Below are 13,540 nucleotides of genomic sequence, written 5' to 3'. Positions count from 1 at the left end.
TTATTAGAATAATTAAAATATCAGTTTTTTTTAACACGTTCACGCCGGGTGTTGCGCCTGAAAGCGGGACGGAAAAGAGAAAATACTGGTAGAAGAACTATTTCAATATTAGATAATATTCGGGAGGAGTTAATCTATTCTCAACAATTAAAATTCCCTGTAAGGAAATTTATCACGGCGAAGAAGCAATTCAATATAAAAATTGCATCCGTTATAAACAATTCATAGTTATGGTTTTTTATTATTCCAGGAAAAAAACTAAAAAATGAAATTTATTTGTTACCAGTTTTTACTCCGGTGCGCCGCCCGATGAGACAATCTAGCGTGACCCACCGGTGGGTCACATCGGCGTGAACGTGTTATAGTAATGATTAAAATATAAGTAACAATTTAGATGCAATAAAAATGAATTCATGATGTAAATAAATCGCATATCTTTTTTCTTCCTTTTTATAAGTGGACCACCTGACTATATTATAGATAAACATTAAAATTGAAATAAGTTATTTTAATTTTATATTTTGAGACTTTTTCTTTGTGCTAAGATATTTGAAATTTTTTTTTTTAACGCAAACTATCTTTTTCTTGTTGTTAAAATTTAATCATGAAAAACTTAAAAATGTTAAAAATAAAATTAACACTTTTTGTTTTCGTTCAGCTAACTATTCATTGTATCAAAAATGATGGAAAATTTTTCTCCTTATCTACGAGTACAAGTTGACCACCTCTGTCATTTGATACTAGATAGCTACGGCGCAGGTAGTCAACTTACCCACATTTTACTGTATTATAGTATAGGGAATAATAAAAGCATATCCAGAGTTGTCAACTTTTACGATCGTTGAGAAAATATTTTTATTTACATTTTAAAGCAACGTTTATATTTTAACGTTTAAATCGTAATTTAAAAAATTAAATCTTACATTTTTTGAACCAATCATAACAAATTAATAATTTAAACATATGTATTTAAGAATCATTAGTTCGGCTTTTATGCCTATAAAAATTGTCGAAGTAGATTATTTCTTAAAAAAACCTTACCCTTAATACTTTGTAATTTATATTTTTATAAGTTTTTAAAATCAGTTGGTAGGTATGCTTTACTAAAATTTAAATTTATGTTTTAACACATTTTCTTTGTGCTAAAATAATTTCAAATAAATTTTTCTTAACCCAAAACTAGTTTTTTTTCAATAAAATTAACCCATTTGCGCCTTGTGTCCTTTTTAAAGGTTGATTTTCTTTTCAAAAAGAAAAAAAAAGTGATAGTTTATTTTTTCATTATTGAGGTATATTTTGCTTAAATAAAAGAAGATTCTGTTTACTACAATAAATTTTTAATTTAAATATGCATTTATATTTGGAGCCTACTCAGCTCCTTTTTAAAAAATAAAGTGGTAAGTAACAGTAAGAAATATTCATTTAGTGTAAACAAATATCAAGGGTTGAAATCTCCTTAAAAAGTAAAAGAAAAAAAAAAAGAAAAAGACTAGAAAGTGGTAGCCAATCTACTTTAAACTATTAAACAAAAGTTTTAGTTTTAATTAACGCTAACTAAATACTTAATTTTTGCCTTTCACTTTAATTTAAAAACAGCACAGCAATTATTTTTAGAACTAAATATAAAATTAAGAACATATCATAACAAATATAAAATATTGCATATATTTCTTATGTTATATCATTTTGAAATTATGTTATTATAAAATTAATGGCTTAACAAATTATCTCATTAAATGTAAAATTAATGGTTTTTAAATATAAAATTCATGACCTAAATTGTTGGCATAAGGTAGTAGTTAAAATATCTCATTTCCCCCCAAAAATAAACAAAAAATGCCATAAATTTCTTACCCCTATTTTAATTTTAACAGGAGGTTTCGAATCCTGAAATGTGTACCAACACTTTTTTATGTAGGTGTTTTTCATATATAAACTACTTTTTGTGGCTAGGCATTAATGAATCAATACTGAGAAAATAAAACAATTCTTTTGAGTTCTGCAAAATATTCTAGATACCAAAATAACTCAAATAGAAATGTTTTTCAAATGTTTCAAAGGGCCCATCAAAAGTGTCAGATGGACCCTTAAGTGACACTCGATTAACCATTATTCCATCATAAATTATTCCATGAACTTATGAATCAGTTTATGAATGATTTCTATGATTATCAATGACTCTTGTAACATTCAATGTTTGGAACACAAACACTTTGGATAACACACAGATGAAACACTCGAAGTTGTTTTCAAAACGTTCAGCATGATTTGCGGAATCCCTATAGTGAAGTAAGGGGGAACTTTAGTGAGGAAAGGGCCCTCGTGGTGACGTGACGTCACAGTAGCAGCTGGATGCCTACCTGTGAGTCATAACATCGATCGTTTGGACTAGCTTCTTTCATACCTTGTAGTGAAAGCAGACGATGCACGTTTCTGAAAAAGAAAGGTAAGCAAAACCGTTATTTTGATTTTTAATTCCTAGTAAGTTTGTTACGACGAATTGTGTATAGAACGAATTGTGTTTATTTTATTTATATGTTAGAAAAGCCAATAGGATCCAGGATGCTATGAAATTTTTTGTTGTTATTTGAATTATTCATAGATAAATCTCTAGCTTGATATTTAACTGACTTGATTGCTGATGACGGAACATTAAAAAGATATTTGAATATTTATTGTTTACGGATAACTGAAAATAAAGTGAAATAAAAATCGTACCATTTAAAAAATATATATAATGATACTTATATTTAATGGATCAAGTAAATGCTTTTAAAATTGGATATTACATTGCATAAATTGGAAGAGATCACTCTCAAGCTTGATTTTCAACTGACTTAATCGTTGATGACGGAACATTAAAAAGATATTTGAAAATTTATTGTTTACGGATAACTAAAAATAAAGTGAAATAAAAATTGTACCATTTAAAAAATATATATAATGATACTTATATTTAATGAATCAAGTAAATGCTTTTGAAATTGGATATTACATTGCATAAATTGGATGAGATTAATCTCAAGCTTGATAAACTGACTTGATTGCTGATGACGGAACATTAAAAAGATATTTGAATATTTATTGTTTACGGATAACTAAAAATAAAGTAAAATAAAAATTGTACTATTTTAAAAAATCAAATGACACTCATATTTAATGGATCAAGTCAATGCTTTTAAAATGGGATATTACATTGCATAAATTGTAAGAGATCAATCTCAAGCTTGATTTTGAACTGGCTTAATAGCTGATGACGGAACATTAAAAAAACTTTTGAATGTTTATTGTTTGTGAAGAATGTATAAAAAAAAATAATGAAATTGAATTGAATTATTTTAACGAATCAAATAAAACATATGTTTAATAGTTCAAGTAATTGTTTTAAAAGTTGGATATAATTCACATAAATAATGATAGATAAATTTCAAGCTTGATTTTTAAATGACTTGATCATTTTTAAAGGAGCGTTAAAAAACATTTGAATATTTATTGTTTACGGATAACAAAAAATGAAATAAAATAAAAATTGCACTATTTCAAAAAATCAAATGACACTTATATTTAGTGGATCAAGTAAATGCTTTTAAAATGGGATATTGCATTGCATAAATTGTAAGAGATCAATCTCAAGATTGATTTTTAACTGACTTAATAGCTAATGATGGAACATTAAAAAGACATTTGAATGTTTATTATTTGCGGATAATTTTTGAATAACGTAAAATTTATATTATATAAATTAAACAAATGGAAGAAATCGTTAATGGATCAAATAATGTTTTACAAGTTGAATAATAGATACACATGAATAAATACATAATAATAGATAAATCTAAAGCTTTATTTTTAACTGACTTGATCGCTGATGACGGAACAATAAAAAAAAAAAAATATTTGAATATTTATTTTTAGCGGATAATTTTTAAATAAAGAAAAATTCATGTTATTTCAATGAAACAAATGGAAGAAATTGCTAATGGATCAAATAAATGTTTTAAAAGTTGAATATTATATATATATAAATAGTCATAGGTAAAAAATAATAGAAAAATTAAAAGCTTTATTTTTAACTCTCTTGATCGCTGATGGCGGAACATTAAAAAGATATTTTAATATTTTTTTGTGAACAGATAATTTTTAAATAAAGAAAAAATTATATTGCTTCTACGAAACAAATGGAATAATTCGTTAATAGATTAAATAAATTTTTTTAATAGTTGAAAAATATCTATACATAAATAGTAATAGGTAAATAATAATAGATAAATCTAAAGCTTCATTTTTAATTCCCTTGATCGCTGATGATAGAAGGTTAAAAATATATTTAAATATTTTTGTAAACGCATAATTTTTAAAATAAATAAAATTAAAGTTTAATTAATCGAACGAGTCAAATGAAATGAATGTTGAATGGTTCAAATAAATGGTTTCTAAGTTAAATATTATATACATAAATAGTAAAAGCTTTATTTTTAACTGCCTTGATTAGTGATGCCGGGGCGTTAAAAATAAATTTGAATATTTATTGTTTGTTTTTAATTATTAAATAAAATTAAATCAAAGTTGAATTATTTTAACGAATGAAATGAAAGTATTGTTTAAGTGATTCAAATAATTGTCGATTCAATCACATTCTTTTTTAGTTTGTTTTAATGTTTCTGCTTCGACATGCACCAAAATGATACAAATACATATAATTTTTTAGCGTTGTGGGGAATAAATTTAGTTATTTAATTGATTGTTAAATGATTAAATACATATAAACTGTTATAACAAGAAATATAAACTGTTTAAAACACATGATAAGATCAGAATTTTAAAGTTATTTAAAATAACAATACTTATGTTACTTTCAATGAAAAAAAATGTCTCACTGCAAATGATGTTTTTTTCCTTCTTTCTTTGTTTGTTTATTTATTTTTTCCCTTTCGAAAAAATGTACGGTTCTTTTACTAGAAAATCAAAATTCATAAAAATTATTAATTCTTAATGAGTAAAAAAAATGCTTTAAACGGAAAATAATTCATCAATTTAGAGACTACATATGCATTGAAATGTACTAAATTTCTATTGCGTGAACAATTCCGTGATTTTTTAAAGTTATGCATTTCGTAATGTCAAATTTTCATGTAATTTTCACTTTTCCAAAATTAGCTGAAAGTCAGATACATTTTGTTCCATTCGGTGATTTATTTTAATAGTTTCAAATAATCGCAATGTTTCAGTGAAAAGTAGTTCTTTACTGCTTATTTTTTTATTTTTCGAATTTGACTGCAACGCTCTGAAAAAATGACGAAAATCAAAATATAGAGCATGAAAATTCTAAAAATACTGAAAAAAAAAAGTTTTGAAAATCTCCGAAAGTGACAAAAACTAAAACGATAAACTTTTGTAAAATTCCATATACGGTGACGACCACTTCGTCATATGGAAAATATTTGTATGTTATTTAACGTTCGAAGCGATTCGCTGTATTCGTCTGTGTTCTTTCAAAATAAAATTTAAGTACAAATAAAGATTCTTTAAAATTTTTTTTGTTAAAAACAAATATTAAATTGTTAATTGTTAAAAACAAAAACTGAAGAATGTAAAATGAATAAAAAAGAGAAGAAAAAAAACGTCAATTACAAATGCTATCTACAACAAGTCACAGAAACTAGAAAGCATCAGAAATATTTGACAATTTCGAAAGAAAATTTATATTTCAAAGTTCTTAAAGTATTTTGAAACGCAGTGATCAAAGCTTTTAAAAATCGTGATGCTGCTTGGACACCTTACCCATCTTAATTTTTAACTTTGACAATTAAAATCAGATTTACAATCTGAGGACAACCTTTAAATACACATACTTTTCCGTTAGTAAATTTTTTTTCAACACATACACATGTCAAAAATAAAAAGTCGTGAGCCACTTAAAGTAGATTTACAAACGAACTTAAATTACAAACTGTTCCATGGTTCAACTTCTTACAATAATTTTTTACAGTTTGAACTCCTGGATCGAGTATTGGGGGAAATTTGCCTTCGTGGAGGATTTTTTTGATGGAGCTAACCTGCATTAGCTTTACATGGAGAGGAAGACCACGAGAACCTCCCACGATTTGCCTGACGGCAAGGGGACTCTAACCCATGATCCGTCTACCACTGAAGATATTTCGCTTCAGCACTGTGGTCGGTGCAAACCGGATGCGGAATTCGTATCGACCAGCCATCGCTGGGATCGAACCCGGTTTGCCTCATTGAAAAGCGAACGCTCTATCCCCTGAGCCATCGCGGTTCTAATCATAGATATAATAAATGTTACTTCAAAGTATAACTAAATAATTTTATTTTGAACTAAGTAATAGTGAATTAAATAAATCAAACAATTATAACCCCGCCCACAAATAAATTGCTAAAGAACTACTTAGGTTACCAGTTTTATCTTTTTACCCTGATTGATACGGTTTTATGCTGGCACGTATTTGTGACAGTCGATGCGAAAGGGTTAATAGCAAAATTCACGCAACTAGAACGATCGCATCAGAAGCATAAACAGTAAAGCACAAGCAACATGCAGTTACTACTCTATCAATCAAACATAGCTCTAAAACTCAAAGGATTTCTCTATTTTTTCATGATCCGCCTCATCCTTATATATGCCTCACCAGTCTTGACAAATATAACACAAACTCAGCTAAACATATTAGCCAGGTGGTTCGTAAGAAACGACACAATACACCACGACCTCAAAATAAATGCAATAGACGAACATATAGCTAAAATAAATATCAAATTCTATGAAAAAGCAACCTCTTGCTTTGTAGCAAATTTCAAAGAAATATTCCTACATGAAAATTTAGCTGAAGACAAGAACATCAGACCAATAGCGGCATATATACTATTGCAGTGATGCCTCATATTCTCGACATCAATAGCATATATAACCTCATTTTCATCATATCAGCTTAGCTCAAGTTATACCTTATGTTTTTACATTATGACCTTATCTGCATATAACTACGAAGTCAGAACTCTATGAACCACATAAATACTCCTTTACCTCATTTGCATTCCACCACCTCATCGAAACACAACGAAGTTTAAGTTAAAGATGAATGGTAAAAGGACCGCAAGAGGCCTCAGATGCCCAGATATTTGATACAGTTCAGTTCAGTATAAGATATTTTTTCCGAGATGTTTTGGAGACTCTCTCAGAAGATTTCAATCTTGGATCGTTGTTGAGAACCCGTGATTAATATAAATAAAATTCGAAAAACATAAAACCTATAAATTTATTTGCTTTTTTTAAAAAAAAACTCTATCAAAGTTACCGTATTTTCATCTTTTTGTCTCGCTGTCCAAGTTCCTGATAAGTAAGTCAGTACAGGTCTGATTAGACTTTTATAAATATATACACACTACTATACTATAATTGAAGAGACATTTTTAGTTTTTAATTTTTTTCTTTTAATTTCTGAAGAAATACTTAGATTATTTTATAACTTTAGAGGGGTTTTAGGACATGCAATTTCTCATACATGTCAATAAAGTTTAAAGTATTCAAAGGTTTTAGGGACAAGAACTAATTTAAAAACGAAAATGAATTAATAAATAAAAATTTTGAGCAACCCTTGTCAGAAAATATAGCAATAAATTTGTATTTATTATTGTTTTTTAGGTTATTATATACAATATTTACATAAAATTTCGTAAGTCTAACTTTAATATTTATGGAAATATGGACATTTTTTAAATTTTTTTTTCATTCTACGCCGTTTTTGCTGCAACTTTAAAAAAAATGTGTTGCCTTTTATTTCAGAAAAGCGCTCTATTACAAAAAGTGAGTCGATGTGAGTTATTTTTTCCGAGAAATTTTGTGACCTTTTCAGAAGATTCCAATCTTGGGGCGTTGTTGAGAGCCCGCAAATAATATGAATGAAGTTATAAAAACAAAATACTTATCAGTCATATTTGTTTAAAAAAGAAACAAAAATTCCATCAAAGTTAATGAGAGTGGTGAAGTTACTTTTTTCTAGGTAATGAATATTACTATGAAAACCGATCAATAACGCAATCATTCTGAAAATCTTACACTTACTTTGTAGCGTTGTCTTAGCAACCTTAGTTAATCCAATTCAAAATATAATACTTATTCTTTGCACATACTTACAAAATGTTAGTTTAGTCTTCACTAAGAATATATTTTAAATAGTAGATTTTCATATTTAGAGATGGATTAATAACAGCTTATGTTTCAAGAAATCACTATAGTGAAGGAGATCAGAATTTCCCAACTGTAATAGAAAAAAAAATCTAAAAAATAATGTATTATGAAACTATATGCATTAAGTGGGCTTTTATGTATTTACTCATGGGGTGAACTGATTTTCCAAAACAAAAAAAATGTCTAGTTAGTTATAAGCTGTTTAATGTTTTTGAACTTATCGAGTTAAAAAATTACTACTCGAGAATCATTAAAAAAAATAGAACAAAATTTTCAGGTACTATGAAAATAGAAGGTACTTTTTTTGCTGTTGACAAAAATGAAAATTGCTAAACATGATGAATAAAATATTATGACTGCAAAACATAATTTTTAATTTTATGTTAAAATATGCTTTCCACCGTAGAAATAAAAAATATCATAGGGAATTTGTAAAAGTATTAATATACCGGTATATATATATATATATATATATATATATATATATATATATATATATATATATATATATATATATATATATATATATATATATATATATATATATATATATATATATATATATATATATATATATATATATATACATATATATATAATACAGGGGTCTGTTTAGAAGAAATTTAGGTCCGTTAGCGGACCCTTCACAAAATATTTTAACTTAAAAAGGCACCCTTCACAAAATAATTTATCTTTTAATCAGACCCTTCACTAATTTGTTTAGCTTCATTATTGTTTTGTTAATCGAATAAACCCTTCCCAGGAAGGGGGGGGGGAGAGACATATTCGTCCGAAATGAATATTTTGCGTTCAGCAGTATAGGCTAAATGCCAAATATTTGCATGTTGCATCTCTAATTTAGTAGCAGCAATTACTTTTCATTTTTTAAAATTCATTTTTTTTTACTATAATTTTACAGTGTTGAGCATAATTTTGTATGTCTTTACAATTTAAAAACTCATTGAAATTTTTTTTGCAATAACGAGACACTATTGCACAAATTCACAAAAGCATGACCCTGGTTGTACGAATGTGACTTAACGTTTATTTCATATTCACAAATTACGAGTAATTTTTTACACAATTTTACAAAACGGACCTTTCACAAAATGTCTGGACAGATCCTTGTGTCAAAAACTGAAAGCGTCTCTCCATTATAGTAAATATATATATATATATATACACTACCGGTCAAAAGTTTGCGAAAATTTTGAAATCTACGAAAAAATGGTCTAAATTCAAATGTTTATAGAACTGCGAAAAATCAGTCAAATTGCATGCATATTTGATATGTTCTAAAGTGAATCCTCTACATTTAGTTACATATGATCAAATTGCAATACTTTATTTTTTGCGAACTGAATCCAGCTTTTCATCATGGGTTGTTTCTATGGTGAAAAAAGGTGTTAAGTTTGAACACCTGCCAAACTTGCAAAAAATTTTTTTTGTACTTTCTGTTAATGGAAAACAGTTATTTGAACCGTTCTGTGTAAGCCCTCGAAATTTCAAATCGTTTCGATTTGTTTTGACGAAGTTATAGATTTTTGAAAAACATGTGTACTTTTCTCGATTTTTGAGCATTCCACATATGCAGTCTTTTGGTCTATACATCTTCTACCAAAGAACTTTTTAATTTTAATGTTTTCTATATTTTCAACTAATTAATATTGATTATAAAACAAATATTCTTATTCATTATTGCAATTACAAAGAATTTATTATGAATATAATTAAAACAATATCTCATAAATGTCACATTTCATTGAAAATTTGTTTGTTCTTGCAAACGATACACTGATATTTCGAATCGAAATCAGTTATGGGACATTTTACAACAGGAATGGAACTCTATATCACTTGAAGTGATTAATGGTTTGTTCGATCGAATGCCACGCATATGTAAGGTTATAATAAAAGCAAAAGGTGGATGGTTCGAGGAATCTAAGATTTTAATGTTAATTTATTTAATTACAAAATACGAATAAGAATATGTTAAATATTTGACCTGTTGTAAATAAAATAGTTTAGTAAAAATGCAAATTTTTTATACTATTGATATTGTTTTTTTAGAATTATTTATGTAATTATTGTTATAACTTTTTATTTTAATTTAATGTAAAGTAAAAATATCACAACAAAACTAATACATATAAGCAATAAATATAAACAATAAATATAAACAATAATAGTTACAATAATGAATAAGAGTATTTGTTTTATAATCAATATTAATTACTTGAAAATATCGAAAACATTAAAATTAAAAAGCTCTTTGGTAGAAGAAGTATAGACTAAAAGACTGCATATGTGGGATGCTCAAAAATTGAGAAAAGTACACATGTTTTTCAAAATTCTATAACTTTGTCAAAACAAATCGAAACGATTTGAAATTTTGAGGGCTTACACAGAACGGTTCAAATAACTATTTTCCATTAACAGAAAGTACAATTTTTTTTTTTTGCATGTTTGGCAAGTGTTCAAACTTAGCAACTTTTTTCACCATAGAAACAACCCATGATGAAAAGCTGGATTCAGATCGCAAAAAATAAAGTATTGCAATTTGATCATATGTAACTAAATGTAGAGGATTCACTTTAGAACATATCAAATTTGCATGCAATTTGACTGATTTTTCGCAGTTCTATAAACATTTGAATTTAGACCATTTTTTCGTAGATTTCAAAATTTTCGCAAACTTTTGACCGGTAGTGTATATTATGTATATTGACAATTTTTTAAATTTCTCAAGGAATACTTAAAGGATTATTTTATTACTAGGACATGCGATTTCTTATGCATATCAATAAAGTTGAAAGCTTTCAAAGATTTGAGGGACTAACAAACATTTACGAAAAAAAGCGCTTTTGAACACCTTATGACAGAAAATATAGCAATAAACTTGTAAATTGTGTCGGTGACTTAGGTTATTAACCGACGCACCTTATGACTTGCACAAAATTTCGTAGTCATAGCTTAAATATTTATAGTGCTACAGACATTTTCAATAAAACTAAATGTTTTTTCTCTCATTTTTTTTTGCTTTAACTTGACAAATATTCTATAAAATTAAACACGATTTTCGAAGCAATTTGTAATTTAAAAGATAATTATTATTTTAAAATTTTAAAAAAATTCTTTAAAAATTGTGTTAGATATGTGCATTTAAATAATTATTTCATACCACGCATGCCCGGAAAAAAATTTAAAAAAAATTCCACATAATTTTTTCAGTGAATTGAATTTAGTAACTAATGAGAGAAGTCCGATTTGAATATCGTGAAATTAATGGTTGTATTTGTATTTGTATTTTTTATTCCAAAGAAAACTCTGAATAAAAAGAACGGAAACCACAAATAATACTTCGTACTTTCAAACAAATTTTTTTAAAAATGATCATCCTCCTTAAAAGTATTTTTTCTTTCCTTATTCCATTACATTTTGGTGAACAGGCGATTATTGTAAGGGGTATTTTCCTTTGTAGCAACATTTCAGTGGTCGGAAGTAGTTCATAATACTACAAGTAGTGAAACTACTGCAGCCACTACAGTTGTGTGTAGTAAGTAATGCGATACGGAAAAAAAAAACTGTAGCTCGCAGCGATTTCTGACAACTATTTTTAACGTAAATTTTAGTTTAGTAAAGCAACGCGGTTCTAGCGCTACTAATTTTTCGAATTTCATGGGTATAAATCTTTGTCTGTTCATCAATGAATGCAATAAAAATGACCCTGCGGTAACGGTAATGACTAAGGCCCGGATTTTGATGACATTTGCATTTTTGGACATTTTTTGTCCTTTAGAGCATTTTTTAAGATTTATAGTTCATTTTTCTTTAAATTGTTTGGCGTATTTTGCATTTTAAAGCATTTTTTAAAATTTTTTGTTAATTTTATCCAATTTTTATTATTTTTTTATCATTTTTTATTGTTACACTGGCTTCCAAAATATGAAAAAAATCTCTAGGATATTAGCAGGTGAAGCAACATCTTTTCAAATTGAAGAAGAATTGTCAGTGTGAGACCGTCTTTATCAAGTACGCACCAATAACATCAGTAGACGTTGAAAGAAGCTTCTCCAGGTATAAAAATTTACTTTTAGACAAGAGACGCTCGTTTACATTTCAAAATATCAACAAAAAAAATTTTATAATCCAATGTAATTCTGATATTTAGTAATATTATGAGATGGAAGTTGTTATATTCATTAAAGTTTCAATACAAAATGAAAATGTTTTGGAGTCAATATATTTTCCCTTTTTTTGTTATTTTAGGATGTAAAACATATTTTTCAAAGTTTAATGAACGTAGAACCAGTATTGCATTGCTTTATATTTTTTGAAATGACTCATAATAATTTTAAAGAGTAAAACATTGTTTTAGTTTAATATTTTTATTTAATTCACGCCATAAGGCATTTTTAGCGCAATTTTCGCATTTTAAAGGGCATTTTTCGCACTTTTTAAGGGCATTTTTTAAGGGCATTAATTGAGATTTTTTAGGTCATTAAAATCCGGGCTCTAGTAATGACATATTTAGAATTGCTTTCAACTAATATTCAAACTAGCCATTACGAAAAATAGATAATTAATCCCTTTGGTCACACTTTCACATGCGAATGAATACACTAGGGAAACACTGATGTTATTTCAAAGGAAGGGGACGTATTCTCGATGTATTTAACTTCTTAGAGGAAATAAAAGAGCATTAGACAATTAAAAAGTTTCAAGTATTTGCTAATTCCCCATTTCTTAAATTAAACATTCGCTGTCGAGAAAGGCATAAAAAGTTTTAGGTAAAATAAATAAATTCGAAAAAATTGCTTTGGAATTACAAACTGGCTCATTTGGCTGGCAAACTGGCTCATTTGGCTGGCAAACTGGCTCCGTTTATTCATGTAAACATGAATAAATATTTTTTTTATTATTTTCTTATATTTAATGTAAGCCAATTTCTTATTCATTCCATTTTGAACAAAGGTGTAAATTAAGTTCTCCAGAAAAGTTTGTGTCCTTAATCCTTTAATGGGCCATTTATTTCTAGTAGAGGTAAATTAAAGTATTTTTAGAATTGAAAGTGATATAAGACAAGTAATTGATATAAGAAAAATACTCATTTAGCTTATTAAAAATTAATCTAAATTTTAATGCCATTATTTTTTTTTGGTGGTAAGTATATTTACCACGACCTATTAGGAACTTATTGGCTATTATTTTTTGTTACTTATAAAATAAATTTCATAAATGCTACAAACTTCAAAAGGAATTATGTAGTTTATAACTTTTATACGTTTTCCTAAACTAACAAATGGTTACCAATTTCATTCAAACGCACTT

General features: G+C 27.1%; 1 protein-coding gene across 1 annotated transcript in view; it reads left to right on the top strand.

The window, feature by feature from the left end:
* Positions 1 to 2,307: 2,307 nt before the first annotated feature.
* The window catches only part of gogo (thrombospondin-1 like protein golden goal), a 52,966-nt gene continuing 41,733 nt past the window's right edge, over positions 2,308 to 13,540 (top strand). The window contains exon 1 of the mRNA XM_087155938.1: positions 2,308 to 2,446. The gene's annotated coding sequence lies outside the window, so the exon portion shown is untranslated. The remainder of the gene's footprint in view (positions 2,447 to 13,540) is intronic.

Source organism: Parasteatoda tepidariorum, chromosome 12, assembly GCF_982258835.1.
Source record: "Parasteatoda tepidariorum strain Cologne lab strain chromosome 12, Ptep-v5.0, whole genome shotgun sequence".
NCBI classification, from domain to species: domain Eukaryota; kingdom Metazoa; phylum Arthropoda; class Arachnida; order Araneae; family Theridiidae; genus Parasteatoda; species Parasteatoda tepidariorum.
The sequence above is the reverse complement of the archived record's forward strand: the minus strand, read 5'-3'. Positions and strand labels throughout refer to the sequence as shown.